Genomic DNA, 14,546 nt, shown 5'->3' with positions numbered 1-14,546 from the left:
CAGCGAGTGCGTGCTCGTAGCAGTAACAACACTGCTGATCATAACCCGAAAGGACAAAGCACCAGGGGGGCTGAACTAGCCCAAGGGAGTAACGGAGGCGCTGCAAGTGCCCGGGGGAGTCCAGGGGGAAACAAAGAGCCCCCCCCGCCCCAGTGCAGGCGATCTTCCCAGCCCCTGGTACGCGGGAGGGGCGGGCGGCAGCGGCCGGGGCGATGCGGGACCCGGGGTCCGGCCCGCTGGCTGCGGGATGCTGCGGTCCCCCGGGGGAAGCTGGCCTGCGACCGCCTATAGCCCTCGGACCTCCCGGTGTCCGCACGCCTTGCCCCCGCCCGTGGTTTTTTCCCTCGGGGATTAAAGTGCTGAGGTGCCCTGGAAAGTTGCCAGGGTGTAGCGCAGCTCTGATTTCGCACCCCGAAAGAGAGGGAGCGCGGCCCCTGCCTCATCTCCAGGGGCTGGGCACGGGAGGGGTGGGGGGAAGCAGTACTCCAGCTACAGGATTTTGGGGAGGGATGCAATCAATTTCCACTTCGCAGTTGCGCAGCAAGCCCTTTGCATTTCCGAGACAGGGGAATGGGGCATCGTGTCCCAGGTGTGGGTCACTTTGAGGTTTCCTAAAAGCCGGGGCGCATTGCCCCCCACCTACGAGGCTGTGCCTGGTCGAGCCCTGGGGTCCTGGGCTGGTCTCAGCCTCCAGAGGATGGAAGGGGAACGCAGCCCCTTGCCCCACCCTAAGAGCGTGGGGACAAGGACCTTGCAGAAGGGAGCTCAGGCCCTGTCTCCAGCAGGTGAGAAGGGGGAGGCGAGAGCCGGCAGCCGCAGCCCTTCGGCCCCGGGGACACGCCGGGGCAGCGGGCAGCTGAAGCCTCAGCTCCTGCGGGGCTCCGCTTCCCATCCCCCGCCCCAGCGAGCCGGGGTCGGCGGGGACAGGGCCCCCTCCGCGGGGACCGGCGGCTCCTGCGCGGCGGCGGGGCGGGGCGCGGTCAATGGGCCGTGCGAGGCGCGCTTCACACCGCCTGCCCGCGGTGTACAGTTAGCGTCAAATTACAGCAATTAGCCGGGCACCGGAATTTAATTACCCAGCCCTGCCCCTTCCACACCCCCCCGGTCCCGGGGAGGCTCCTGCTCGGGGAAGACGGGGAGCAAAGACAGCCCCGTGCAAAATGGGGAGGGATGGGGAAGATGCGCGAGGATTTCGTGGCTCTGGGACGCTGCCGCCTCTCCTTGCCCCGCTTCCCGGCCGCCCTGCCCCTCCGAGCCCTGTCCGGGAGACGGCAATTTTCGCCCCGTAACGACTATTTAAAATGCTACTTTTTATGATTGTTATTTTGCCGGGAGGGGAATTAATCCACTTTGAAGCTGGCCTTCGGCGAAACGTCCCCGATAAACCTGGGTACCGCCTTTCTGTCATTCCCCCCGCTGGGATCTTTCCCTTCTCCCTGCCTCCACCGCTCCCCACGCAGGCTTAAATCTCCCCGGTCGGGTCCCGGTCCCGCAGCCCGGCTCTGCCCCGCGGTACCCGGCGGAGAGGCGGCCCCAGCACAGGGGAGCCGGGCTTTTGGGGCTGGGGGCAGCCCTGGCTCGCATCGGGCTCATCCCTGCGCTTTTTTTAGCCCAGGGGAGGAGGGCATGGGCTGGGCGTGCTGCAGAGCCCGGCGTTGTGGGGCGCTCCTTTTCCCCTCCCTGGGGCGTTTGGTGACCGCACTTCGGGGGTTAATTCGGCTTCCCTGGGCCGGGGTTTAGAGGACTCCTTTCCCGCGTAGCCTTGAGGGTAAATCCGGCACGTAAAGGTGTAGGGGGCCGAAGCCACCTCACCCTGGGCTGCTGTCACCCCTGAGGTGCCAGCTCTGGGTGTCTTCCTCGTCCTGCCTGCCCTGCCGCCTGCCTCCTCCCCGTGCCAGGGGAAGATGAGCCTGAGGAAACTTCTCTCCCCAGACAATACAGTCTCTTTTAAAGCAAAGACACATGCGGTCTATTTTATTAATTTTTTTTCCCCGCCCCCCCCCTTTGTCGCACCGGCTGGTTCCCAGCTCGGCAGGGGTTTTGGCAGGTGGATCGGAGAGAGTCACCGCGGGGCTCCATCCCCTCGGATGTATTTCTGATGGGCGCGCCGGGTCCCTCCCCGGGTGTCACAGCGCGGGCAGCAGACGGGGCAAAGCCCTGCCCGCTCCCCTTCCCCTCCACCGGCAGCGTCCTTTTGGCTAAACCCCGCCACGCATCACTTCCCAGCCAGGAAGGGGGGGGGGGGAAGAGATGGATTTGGGGGTTTTCCCCTGCTCGGCGTCTAGTTTCCCCAGCGCTCTGAGTTACCGACGGGTCCTCGCACCCCTGAGCCGGGAGCGTCCCGTCTGCCCGCCGGATCTTTCCTTCTCCCTCCTGCCTGTGCTGCCTGCCCCCGGGGCGAGCCCGCAAGAGCGGTGGGATAAGCGGGGCGTTCAGGGTTGGTTATCCCTCGCACTGTTGCTTTTCCCTTCTCCCTGCCCCAGCGCTGCCCGGCTGGGGAGAGGCTCGGCGCGGCTGATTTCCACCGGCTCGCTGCCATATAAATCACTGTTTGGTGGGTTTATTTTTTTTTTTTTTAAATTCATTTTTGGCAGTGGCCGGCCTGCGCCCGTGGGGCCGCTTGCAGCCCAGCCAGGGCCGGCGGAGGCGCAGCTCCGCGCTGTCCCGGGACGGGCGCTCCGCGGGGGACACGGGGCTGCGGTCGGCAGCGGGGTGGGCTTGCTCCCCGGTGGGGTGGGGAAGGAGCCTCCCGAGTCCTCTCCCCGGGCTGAACTCCTGCCGTCGGTGTCTTCGGAGGGAGAAAGGAGAGCTTCAGGTTAGCGTGGGTCTGCCTCGGCTTTAGGGGGGTGGGGGAAGCGGGGCAGCGGCTGGGCCCGGGATGAGGGTCCCCTGCGCCCGGGATGAGGGTCCCCTGCGCCCTGGGGACGAGGCGTCTTCCCGGGCGCAGCTTTGCAGAGAGGAGGGAGCAGAAGAAAAGAGGCAAAACCCGGCAAGACGTTACCCCCCCCCCCCCCCCCAACCAAACCACCCCAAACCCTACAAAACAAAGACAAAAAGTATAAAAAAGAATAGACACCCCCCGCCCTTCCTCGCCTCGCACTTTGCGGTCCATATGATTCAATGAGTTCGGGGAGGCCGGTGCCGGAGAAGGGGGGGGGGTGCTGCGTCTCGGTGTTAGCGGAGAGGTTTTTCCTCGGTTGATTTGGGGGTTTGTGTCTTGTTTTTAAGCCCTGCTGCGGGGCAGCCGGCTCCCGGGGTGGAGCAGCCTCAACCCTCTCCCCGGCGGACCCGGGGAAGCCCTTCCCACGCGCGACTTGGGCTGGTGTGAAGGAGAGGAAAGAAAGGATAAGAGAAGAAATCCGTCCGCTTCCACCTGCGACCGGGCTGCCCACGGCGCTGTCTCCCGGCTACTCGTTTTAGCAGAGTTTGTTTTCCTTCAAGCCCGCTTCCCACGGGAGAGAAGCTCACCGGCTGCAACAGGTCGCTCCAGCCGCTCCCGGGACCTCACGAAACCAATGCCCCTTCCCTCCCCTTCCCCCTCCCGCTCCCTCCCGTCGCGACTTTGCTCCGGCACAACGCTTTGGAGGGGGGTGCGCGGGGCGTCACGCGTGGAGCGTCACGCGTGGAGCAGGCGAGGGACCGGGCGCGGAGCTGGCGACAGGACACGGCGTGGCTGGCGCCCCTGCGCAGCCTCTGCGGAGGAGGAGGAGGAGGATGAAGATGAGGATGCTGTGCCCCTGCGTATGGCACTGCGGTACCTCTTCGCGTGTCCCTTGCTGCCCCCCAGCCTGAAGAACCCCAGTCCCCCCGCCCCAGCGTTTGAAGCCCCAGAGTGTTGTCAGGGGGCTGATCAGTTTGGAAATCAACTCTGCGCATAAATAGCTGGATTTTTTCAATGCCAAATGAAGGGGCAGGAGGGGTGTCCGAGTGCAACTTTTTGGAAGTGAGAGGAAAAATGTTTTTTTTTGGGGGGGGTGGGAGAAAAAGCAAAGTTTTTCCAAGCAGCATGTGGGTCTCACCTGCTCTTTAGTATTTATTTGCTAAACTAACTACGCTAAAGCAACTAAACAAGCAAAACCGGCAGGTAATTGAGAATTAAAACCGAGCACGCACTGCGGTACCAATGCCATCCAGCTACTGGGGACTGGCCGGTGTTCGCATGAGCAACCACATGCTACAAATTTCCATGCTGTAGACGTCCTAGGGAAATGTAACAGGTATATTCTGCTTCACCGGGTACCTCTTTCTTAACCTAGGCCCTTTAGGGCTACGTACTGTCGTTGCCATCTCCAGAAAACGAGCTCCTAAAAAGATCATCACTATGAATAAAACATCGGTGGAATCAAACTCTGTGCTTCTGCTTTTTTGGATTACGCAGGGAGCAGTTGTACGGTCTCAAATACAAACGTTTGTGAGGAATTTGTCTTTTTTGTAAAGCACAATAAATCCACGCTAAAGCCACCAAGCACTTGTCTTTAGAAAAAGAAATCTATCCGCTGTAAGCATGTCAAGATCGGATTATTTGTTTACTCCAACCTGGCCACTTTTTCTGCTGTACATTTCATTTCCTAAACAGAAAAAAACCACCCAGTTTTAAGAAAACAGTTGCATTTGCAGCTTGGACATAAAATTGGAGTATTTTCTGGCCAATTCTGACTGCTCAGCTGTCCTCCAAAAAAGATTTTGCATTTGAAACACAGGCAACTATTTTACCAACAATCTCATGGCTGCAGCAGACTGCAGTTTCACTGACCATGCCACCCAAAAATAATTACAAATAAGTTTTATGTGACATTTATTTTTAATTTTTCATCAATAAAATTATCAGATAAAATCCAGAAAACAGTATGCTGCCTAAGGTCCTTCAACGTGACCTGCCTGATCAAAGCGTTATTGCCAACATAAAAGTCCTAGGAAGGGCTGCTTTTCTTTAGGCAAAGCTTCACTGCCTTCACTCCCCCCCTGCCCTAAAATCCACTGATGCAACTGCACATATCCACCCAACTGCACATATCCCGAGTACGAAACACAAAGTTACGCTCTAGTGTTAAGTCTCTACACGGGGAGTTTTGCTTGGATTAAGATTTCGAAACTGAGCCCATAATAAGATATGCCATAAAACCTCAAACAACCCTCCTCCCCCAGGGATATTTATCTTACACATTTAATTGCCCAGTAAAATAAATTCTGCATGTGTACACTTCTATGGGAAGGATTTTGATCTGGTAATTTCGGTGTATCTTCTGATCTGTAGCAGCTTAGAATGAGTCTGTACTAACATCCTTAGAAACTGTGGAGAAGCAGAAACTGTGCCCTGCTCAATAATGCCTATTCAGCTGCTAAATATTTACACATAGGCAGGAATGAGCTTTCCTTGTAATGTTCTCTCTTAACTATATATAAGCATTCAAGAAGAAAAACAAATGCAAGTCATTTAAGCATAGGCCAAATCCCTGCTTCTGCTAAAGCAAATAACAGAGCTCCACTGACTTGCATGGAGCAGAATGGGGCTCCTTCATGTTACCTTCATGTCATATTAACGCTGTCGTTTTTATAATGACTTCCTTCTCAAAGCACTCACTACTGTATAATAAGCTTCAACAAACCCTCGAGAGGTGCAGTGTTATTAGTTTATCTGCTTTACAGATAAGTAAACTGATGCAAGGGGAAGATAAGGCATTTCCCCAAGGTCTTGCAGCTGGTTTGCTGGAGATCAAGGGAAGGAAAGGAAAGCAAGAATTGGGACTGAACTAACCACCAGACCAGTATCCGCTCCTGCTGCTGCTGGTGACAACGTGCCCCATAGCCAGGAAAGCGATATTAAGAGGAGAAGCAGGTGATCAGGATCTCTATGAAACAGGTCATTTCCAGTCAGGTGCCTAATTGTGCCCTTTGATAGCTAATCTTGGGCACCCACCTTTGAAACTCTCAGCTTCTCTAATGATACTTTGGTGTGGTATCAATCCCGGCATGATATGATATATTGGAAGTGGAATTTCATTCTTTAGTGCATTGAATAAAACAGCCTAATAATTCCAAGACATGTTTAAAAAACAAAGCCTGGTATTAGCCACAGCAGAGTTTAAATAAAATCTACTTTGATATGTCTATGCTAACATTAGAACTGCTGTCTGCAAGGCATGTATTTTAAAGTGTCGAATAATTACAAAAAGCCACATTACTGGAAAACGACTGTTGGAGGCTCTGATATCCAAAACAATATTAATCTGCACGAAGAAACTCTTAAGTGATTTTTTTTTAACAAGAAACTTGCAAAGCTGTAGTCTTTAATCTAGCCCAGCTTGCATGCAGCTGCAATACATTTAGCCTTTAACATTGGCTCTAGCCATTGTCCTAGCACATGCCTACACCCCACGACACTTTATGGTATTAAAAGCAATGCTGTCTGGCTAGAGCAACTTGTCACTAAGATATATCACTTGGTGGAGAGCAAAACAAAACAGAAGAGTGAACAGCATGGCTTTTTTTTCCATGGCAGCCTATACTATGGGTCTAGTTTTCTTGGCTCAGTTGTGTTTGTGTGGCGTTTTATACCAACATGTCCTGCCTGCCTCCCTGACAACTATGGAGTAAAACCTCTGGAAGTGAGTGAAAGAGCAGGCCATACACTGGATAATCCGGTATAATCATTCCACATAGCCGTTGAAGGAATACCAACCCGCTATATGTATAATCTAATGGCAGTCAAGAGCTGATGTAATCGCTCTTATGCCAGCCTCCTCCCTATGTCAAAGGGAAAGGAGGGTGCGGCTGGAGGATGGAGGTTACGGCTGATGTGCACCCACATTACAGCTGTCCTGGGGATTTTCACCTTAGTGTCCATTACAGCAGCTGCAGACACCACCATGCCAGATTCATCTCACAAGGACAAACCGACCGGACAGCGATTCAGACCACCACCATCACACCCAGGACAGCAAACAGTTACTCGGACACCGGACAGCAAACTTTTTATTTTTCCAAAGGGTGGTATTACCATACTGATACAAGGGAGCTTTTCCAAATTCAGCTGGGAAATGTGTTCGGAGCGAGTTTGGTGCCGCGCTTGCGAGCGCTGCGCAAGAAGGCCAAAGCGATGCACCAGCCTCCCAGGGGAGACAGCCCCCCGAGCCCACTCCGTCCCTCCTTCGGCAGCACCTCCTTAGGACTCCCCTTGGGAGAGGCGCAGGGTTATTAGCAGCCGGCAGCCACCCAGCCTGTTTACACCAGGCGAGCTGAAGCGATTGCGAAGCCCCAGCGCGTTTGCAAATGAAACCAGGCCCGGGCGGATAAGCTGCTGCCTTCGCACTACCCGCTCCGCAGCGGAGCCCTCCGACCTCCGGGGGCGAGGGGCCTGCCCGGAAAGGAGCTGTGCAGAAACAGGCTCAGCCTTCGGTTTCTTTTCCCAAGCCTTTGGCGCCCCTGTGTGTCTTTTTTCCGGGAAATTCAGTGGCAGAACAACCCCAGCCTTTCCTTCCTTTCACCCAGAGCCAGAGGCACCGCGCTTGAAGGGGGGAGAGCTCTGCAAGGGCAGCCTGGGCACGCTGCCCAACAGCCTGACCCTCAGCTGAGCTGTGCAATTTCCCTCTCCTTACCTACCCTCCTTCAGACGCCGGAATCGCCCTCTTTGGCAACTTCATCCGGAGTGACTAATGTTTTCAAAGCACCGCTTCCTGGAGTCGTGACATTTATCATCATCATTTCTACGTTCCTGTATCTCCCAGTATACATGAGGTGCAGAGTGGAAAGAGCCTTAAAGACAAGAAGTAAAAATAAAGCATTTGAAGTATCTTATGCTCTCAAGGGGTCAGATTTACAAACTGGACAGGCAATACGGTACTTGCGGGAAATATGCATCTATATCTCTGCCTCAGGATTGTAATATAAGCCCCTGTGTTCTTCAAAGGTGAAGGCAGAAGTGGAGGAAATTCAGCATAAAAACTTAGGAAAATCCTAAGAGGAACTGCAAATATTTTTCTGTGAGGTAGGTGGCATTATTTATCCCATATCTTCAAGATAGCTGGGACACAAAGAAATGAAGTGAGTCGCCTACAGGGATGTACAGCTGGGCAAAGAGGAAGGAAACCCAGCCAGCCTGAGTTCTGGCCAGATTTACTCTGTCAGAGGTCTTGGTGTGAATGGGCTCTGCAGAAGTGAGTCTCCAAAGTCTTTGCCCCGTTTCCTGTCTTCCAGCTGTCGGTACTTACTTCAAAACATGTAAGAGATGTGCATGTCTGAGGGGCACGGTGTTTATTTGGGGCTATTCAGAAAACACACACGCTCTGCAAAGTGTCGCTGGAAAAACAGGGCATGCAAATGCAGACAGGCTATCACTTGCCCCACAGTCAGCATCACCTGCTTCACACTTAACCTCGCTAACCTGGAACAGGCCCTCCTCTCCTGACACCCTTCTCCTGCCTTTAGACAGATGGCCCCAGCTGTAGGCGATGTAGATGTAGGCCTGCCCTGCCTATATTTATGGGTGGGTGGTTGCCCTGCCTTTGTTTCCCACCTAGAGTGCTTATTACTCCTCTCACCAGCTCTCCCCTGACAGCCTCCCTTATTGCAGGTAAATCTGGCCCCTAAGGCCACAGCTCCCCACACCAGGGGAAGCTGAACCAAAAGGCATCTCTCATCTCCCTTTCCCCCTCATTTCTTGTTCTGTTTCCAGCCTTCCCCTCACCCAGTGTTGGGCTGCCCCACCAGCGCTCTTGGGAAGGCATGCTGCTGAAGTCAGGCAGCCAGCTTAAAAATAACCCTGGAGAAAAAGAGGAAGGGGGTGCTTAAATCAGGGGACTTGTCCTGTGTAAGGACCTAAGACATCTGCCTTGCTGTCTGCTTCCCTGCTGGATATGGGCATGTCTTAACCCCTGCCTGGTCTTGCATGCTGTGGGTTGTGTCTCAAAACTTGAGAATAAGCTGCTTAGTCTTCTTTTAGACCCATTAAGGAACCTGAGCTTTGTTAATAGTCCTGTGCTCATGTGGAGCCTCCCCAGGAGGAAAGCCTTTCCCTGTGTTCCTGGGAATCTGGCTCCCAGCAGCACACATGCACAAATGGTGGGAAGATGGTCTTCATCTGAATGGGGTGAAGCTCTTTTACTTACCTCCATTTTCTGCTCTTCCTGTGCAGAGGGGAAGTGGTGCTGCTTCATTTTGGAAGGCCAGCATTGGTTCCAAAAGTTGGTGGCTAATCGAGTGGGTGAGTGTGGGGTCAAACTCAATCCTGCGATCGTATGAAATTGATTTCCAGTGCAGGAAAATGGTTGCTGTATTTTTCCCCTACAACAGGACCCATTAGCTAAATAGGGGATCTATCCCACTTGTGAGGGAGCGCAGCACAAATACAGCTCCTAAGGGCTGTAAGCCCCAACTGCCTACACTAATAGGTCATGTGTTGGCTTGACCCGGTTTACAGGCTGTTGATTGAGCATAAGAATTTAGAGCAGGAACAAAAAATTGTCCCATAAATAGGCTGTCTGCATTTTAAACTAAATTAGCCCCACAGTGAATGGCCTCCTCTACTGAATTACAGCATGACTGAGCCTGCGTTGGGGATTGAAAGGGATTCATGTGGCTGGTTAAGAGCAGCATTATTAAGATTATTATTGGGGGCTGGATCAGGCCCAATATGAATGCAATTATTCAGGACCTTTGAGCTACAATTACGTGTGACAGAAGAAGCCTAAGTAGCTGATGGCAGAGAGTATTTGGCCTTTATGGCCATGTAACTCATATACAAGCAGACAGGGCTTAGGGCACTGACAGACGGGTTGTGGTGAAGCTTGCTGTGCTGGTTGAAGATGTTTCCATCTCCAGCCGCTCACTCCAATGAAAGAGCTGGCAGAAGGGAATTGGTTCCTGAGCCTCAGTTGCTCGGGGGGAGAAGCTCAGCACCTCAGGCTGTGGTTTCACACCATGAAGAGTTCAGTGACAATAGCAGCTTTAAGGGATTCACACCCTCTTCCTCAGCCTCTGTCAACTTTTGGAGACCTGCTGGACTGATTCAGTTTATTAAAGAAAAACAAAAAGGTGGGGGGATTAGCCTCTCCTCCAAGTCTAAGCAGATCAATTCCTGAATCTGGTTATAGTCTGGCCCGAGCTCTCACCCATGGAGCTGAGGGTGTAGGGTGGGGACAGCCACCAATTTGGAAACTGGGGTCTTACCTCAAACTGCTGCTGAGGGTGGTTTTTTCCTGCCTCCCTTCCATTCCTGTGCCTGGAAAGCGGCTTGGCTCCTGCTGGAGATGCTGCCTGCAGCCCTTCTTGGAGGACGGGAGCACTCGCCCTTGCAGGCAATCTCTTCTGGCTGGACTGTGCCCTGCAAGTAAGGGGACAGAGAGCAGGTATGAAATCAGAGTGGAAGCAGCGTGGAAAAGAGTGTTTGGAACAGCATGAAATTCCACATGCATTTTCATCTCCAAGTTCGCCCCAGCTGGTTTACACACAGCAGAAAACACTACCTCTTTATAATGGGTGACTACCTACAATTTATTGGAACTGAGCTGTTGCTAAACACATGGAGTAGCGATGTATTAACACATTGTAAAAGGCTGTTTGATCACCATGGGATTCCAGATGAGCTAACAACAGAAAATAAGCCGTGATTCACAAATGACTCATTTCAGCATTTCTCTTTGATGCAGCAGTTCAAGCAAGCCCTGTCTATGCACATTCAAATGAGTTCACTGAATAGTCATTGAGCCCAGCAATGCCATGCTTACGAAGTCGTTTTTTACAAAGTTTAAGTACAGTTTTTTAAGTATAAAAATTGGGCAATTTCTAGCAGGCTGCGCCAATGCGTGACTCTTAGTCACTCCTGCCGGCAACCCCTTCCTACGCCTAAAACCTCGACACCAAATACTACTTTTCCGCGCTTCAAGCCCTCCGAATCTGGGGGTCCTGAGAAATCACCCCTGGGAGTCGTGCGTCTCCTGTCAGGTTGGAACTAACAGCAAAAGATGCCATGTCCCAGCGGGACGCCTTTCCCACCGACTCGGCACGACGGAGCCCGCTCCTGCCTTCCCCCTGCCCGGCTGCCGGCGCTGCCAGCCCTCCTCCTCCTCCTCCTCCTCCTCCTCCTCCTCCTCCTCCCCCCCCCCCCCCCCGCTCTCCGCTGCCGGCCGCGGAACCTCAGCGATACTTTAGTCAGCATTGCCCTCCAGTGGCACCGGGGACAAATGACAGCGGAGCGGCTTGCCGGGGTGTGTAAGGGGGGGGACGGGGCCTTCCTTAGTTTAATCGCTGTACCCGGCGATTGTGCGGCTCGACGGGTCGGCCCAAACTTGGACCGCAACCTAATGGTTGGATATAACACATAATTTATTGGTAGTTCGCAACATCCCTGTTTAGCACCAGCTTGCTGTTAACCGGGATGTTGCAGAGAAGGGGGTGAACATATAATGTAACCGGGGGGTGGTGTGCTAACTGAAGGGCGGCAGAAATTTGCTTTATTTTTGCTTTGTAGATTGCAGAGCTGAGTAAATTACAAATGGTCTCTCTAATGCACTCGTCTGGCCATAGAATTTTTTTCTGATATGCTGCTAGCCAGTATGCTCCCCAAACCCTTGAGCATTAGGTAACCAGTGCAGAAGACTATCGGTAAAAATAATCTGCAAAAATATAGGGTCATTCTTTTCCCAAGAAAACTTGCAATATTTACATTGATCTGGTCTGGGCTTTGGAACATATCTCTCACCAACCCGCTCTTCATGGCTTGACCATGCTGCCACTTCTTGTTGCCTGGAGGAAAATCCTCTGAATCAGCTGGGTCGCAAAGGACAAAAGCCCAACCCAAAGGAGCCAATGACAGTAATTTTGCACTACTAATTGGATGAAAAAACCCCAAAAAACCCTGCTTGGGTTTAAATGGTTGCATAAGAAGACTCAAAAGGACTGTTTTCTTTTTGCAAAAGCCGGGTAGATGGGACAGCACAGAGGTTACTCTGCAAGCCCCAATACAGCTGCTGGCCCCGCGTTGTGAAGCAGGTCCTGCTGCCACAGCGGAGACTATCACCGCAGGACGGAAGGTGCTGGCTGGTGAATGCCAAGGACAGACTGCCTGGGGACAGTATGGTGGCCTGCAACAGTTTTGCCACGAAGAGCTGATAGACAATCCCAGCGTCTATGCAACTGAAACCAGGGTGGAACACGTGATATTTTAGACCAGGAAGCCAACAGGAAGAGGATCACCCTTCTGGTGTCCCCGTGGAAGCAGTCAGGTCCCAACAGAAAGCGAGAACCTGCAGAGGCTTCAGCCATAGCTCCCCAACTGGCTACGCAGTTTTCCACATTGGTGTGGCAACAGCAGGACTGGCTGAAGGAAAAGAGCGCAAGAACCCACCTGTGCAAGAGAAAGGTAAAGCAGGAGAACATCGACAGACATGGTGTGCTTTTAGACCCAATCGAATAGGATGTAAAACACCACAAATTTCATGCTGTACACACAGCGGCATCACTAGAGCTCAGTCCCCGAGCAGGCTGGATATTAAATTGATCAAACTGGTAATGAAAGTGGGAATTACTCCATCTCAGCCGACACAAGGCAGGTGACCTTATTAAAAAATATGCCAGTGTATTTAATGGGGTAGGGCAGTTTCTTGGGGAATTCATGATTAATGTGGCTATAACTCTGGAGATCCCACAGCTAATGCCCCTGGAAAAAGTCTTAACTTCCACTATGAGATGGCCCGGCTGAAATTTTTGAGATGGGACTGTCTGAATACAGGCGCATGAATTCAGCCACAATTTTCTGACAGAGAAGCCAAGACACTCAAGAACTGCTGCGTTGATTAGAGGACATGGTGGCCTCATGCTGGACGCAGCAAGCTGGGTACGTAAGAAACCTCAGAGCCTGCTGAGGGATCCAATGTTCCTCTCTGTGGTCTGTGCAGGCTAACCACCATGAGCAACTCGAACTCCCATACTGTTTAGTCATCACCAAAACAACAGAAGCCACTGCCCGAGACACTGACTGCATGTCATGTCCTGAGCAAGACCTGAGTGGGAGAAACTTCATATCCACTGACGACCAACGGCCTGGAGCAGGGCAGCATTTGCAGTTCTCTTGAGCTATATGCATGTATATGAAAAGGATCTGAGAGTGAGAAAAGCAACTGCTTGTGCACCTCTGAGAGGAAGCAGGACCTTAGGAGGGTCATAACATCCCAGCCCAATATTGTGTCCCCAGCAGGTGCCAGGAGCTGAGGCCCATGGAAGAGCGAAGGAGCAAGGCAAGCAAATGTGTCACTTCTCCTGACACCCTTCCAGCCTCCAACCATTTGCAGACCAGGGGCTTCCCAAGATGGATGTGGTTGCTGTGTATCTAAGAATGGTCCTCTCTCTCATGAACTTACCCAGCCGCTTCTTGAACAGAGACCACAGAGAGATGGAACGAGCAGAAATTTAGGAGTAAAGCAGCCTGGTTTTGTCTGCCTGCTGCAGGCACAGGGAAAAACGGCCTTTGTGCACATTCTTTGCAAATAAAAAGGAGTATAGCAAAACCTAACGTAAATATAGGCTTGGGGTTTAGGCCAGGGAGCCTTATCAGCATAAGCAACAGGCAAGAAGCTGTAAGTAGTTCCCAAACAGAGAAATCGAGCCAAACTGGAAGAAAAGAAACAGACACTTGCAGAATTTTGAGACTGCAGAGTGGAAGCGCAGTTCAAGGCAGGATCCAGGCACCCTGCAAAAGGAAGGTCCCAGAAAGTACTGTGAAATAACCCGTCACGGGACAGAAAACCCACGCCAGGGTACCAGCTGCCAGGTAGGTATGGTAACTGGGGAACCCAATAAGAAAACCCTGGCCTGGGAGAGGCAGTTTAGCAGGAAGGCACCAGACAAGATGAGGCTGGCCGCAGGAGCTGAGGAATGCGATGTTGTGCAAGGCAGGAGATTTCCAGTAGTTTTCTAGCCTCTTTACAGCCTTCCAGCAACCCAATATGCAGAGACTAGATTGTCCCAGCTTCGGTAATGCCATCAGGGTCTGTCTTCGACCTCATGGCAATTGGTGATTGCAGCCACTGCCCTTCCCGTAAGAGAGCCGTAAAAAGTTTTTGTGTAAGCAGTAGAACAAGGGACCAAAACATAAGTATGAGCCTCCACCCAAAACAAAAGCAAACAGGAAGGTGCTTGGCAATTTGAAACACCCGGGAGTGGAGTTTGGGGCTTTTGCTGAGCCCTGTTTTGGGTATGCATACATCAGCAGCTCTAGAAGATAATCAGGAAAAAGACATGGAGATGGATGTGAAAACTTAATAGAGCCTGACGCAGGGCTGGTTCTGAAAAGGGTGATACTGGTTAATTGGTGTAGATGGCAAGGACAGGGGAAAAAGACTGTCTTCACAGCAGGATGGTGGTGATTTTAAGTGCAAGTTTGGGTCTTACACAGCGTGAGGCAGATGGATCACCAACACAGATTGCATTGCCCAGATTGTTGGTTATACAAAGAGGAGACCTTGGCGTACAGTAAAGACTCCGGAGGGAAAATGAAGAAATGGAAGCTAATCTTAGGCTAAACCTTAAGAAAAACATTGTACTTTGGACTACAA

The sequence above is a fragment of the Gavia stellata genome, chromosome 3 (assembly GCF_030936135.1).
Source record: "Gavia stellata isolate bGavSte3 chromosome 3, bGavSte3.hap2, whole genome shotgun sequence".
Lineage (NCBI taxonomy): Eukaryota > Metazoa > Chordata > Aves > Gaviiformes > Gaviidae > Gavia > Gavia stellata.
This window is presented reverse-complemented; position numbering follows the sequence as displayed.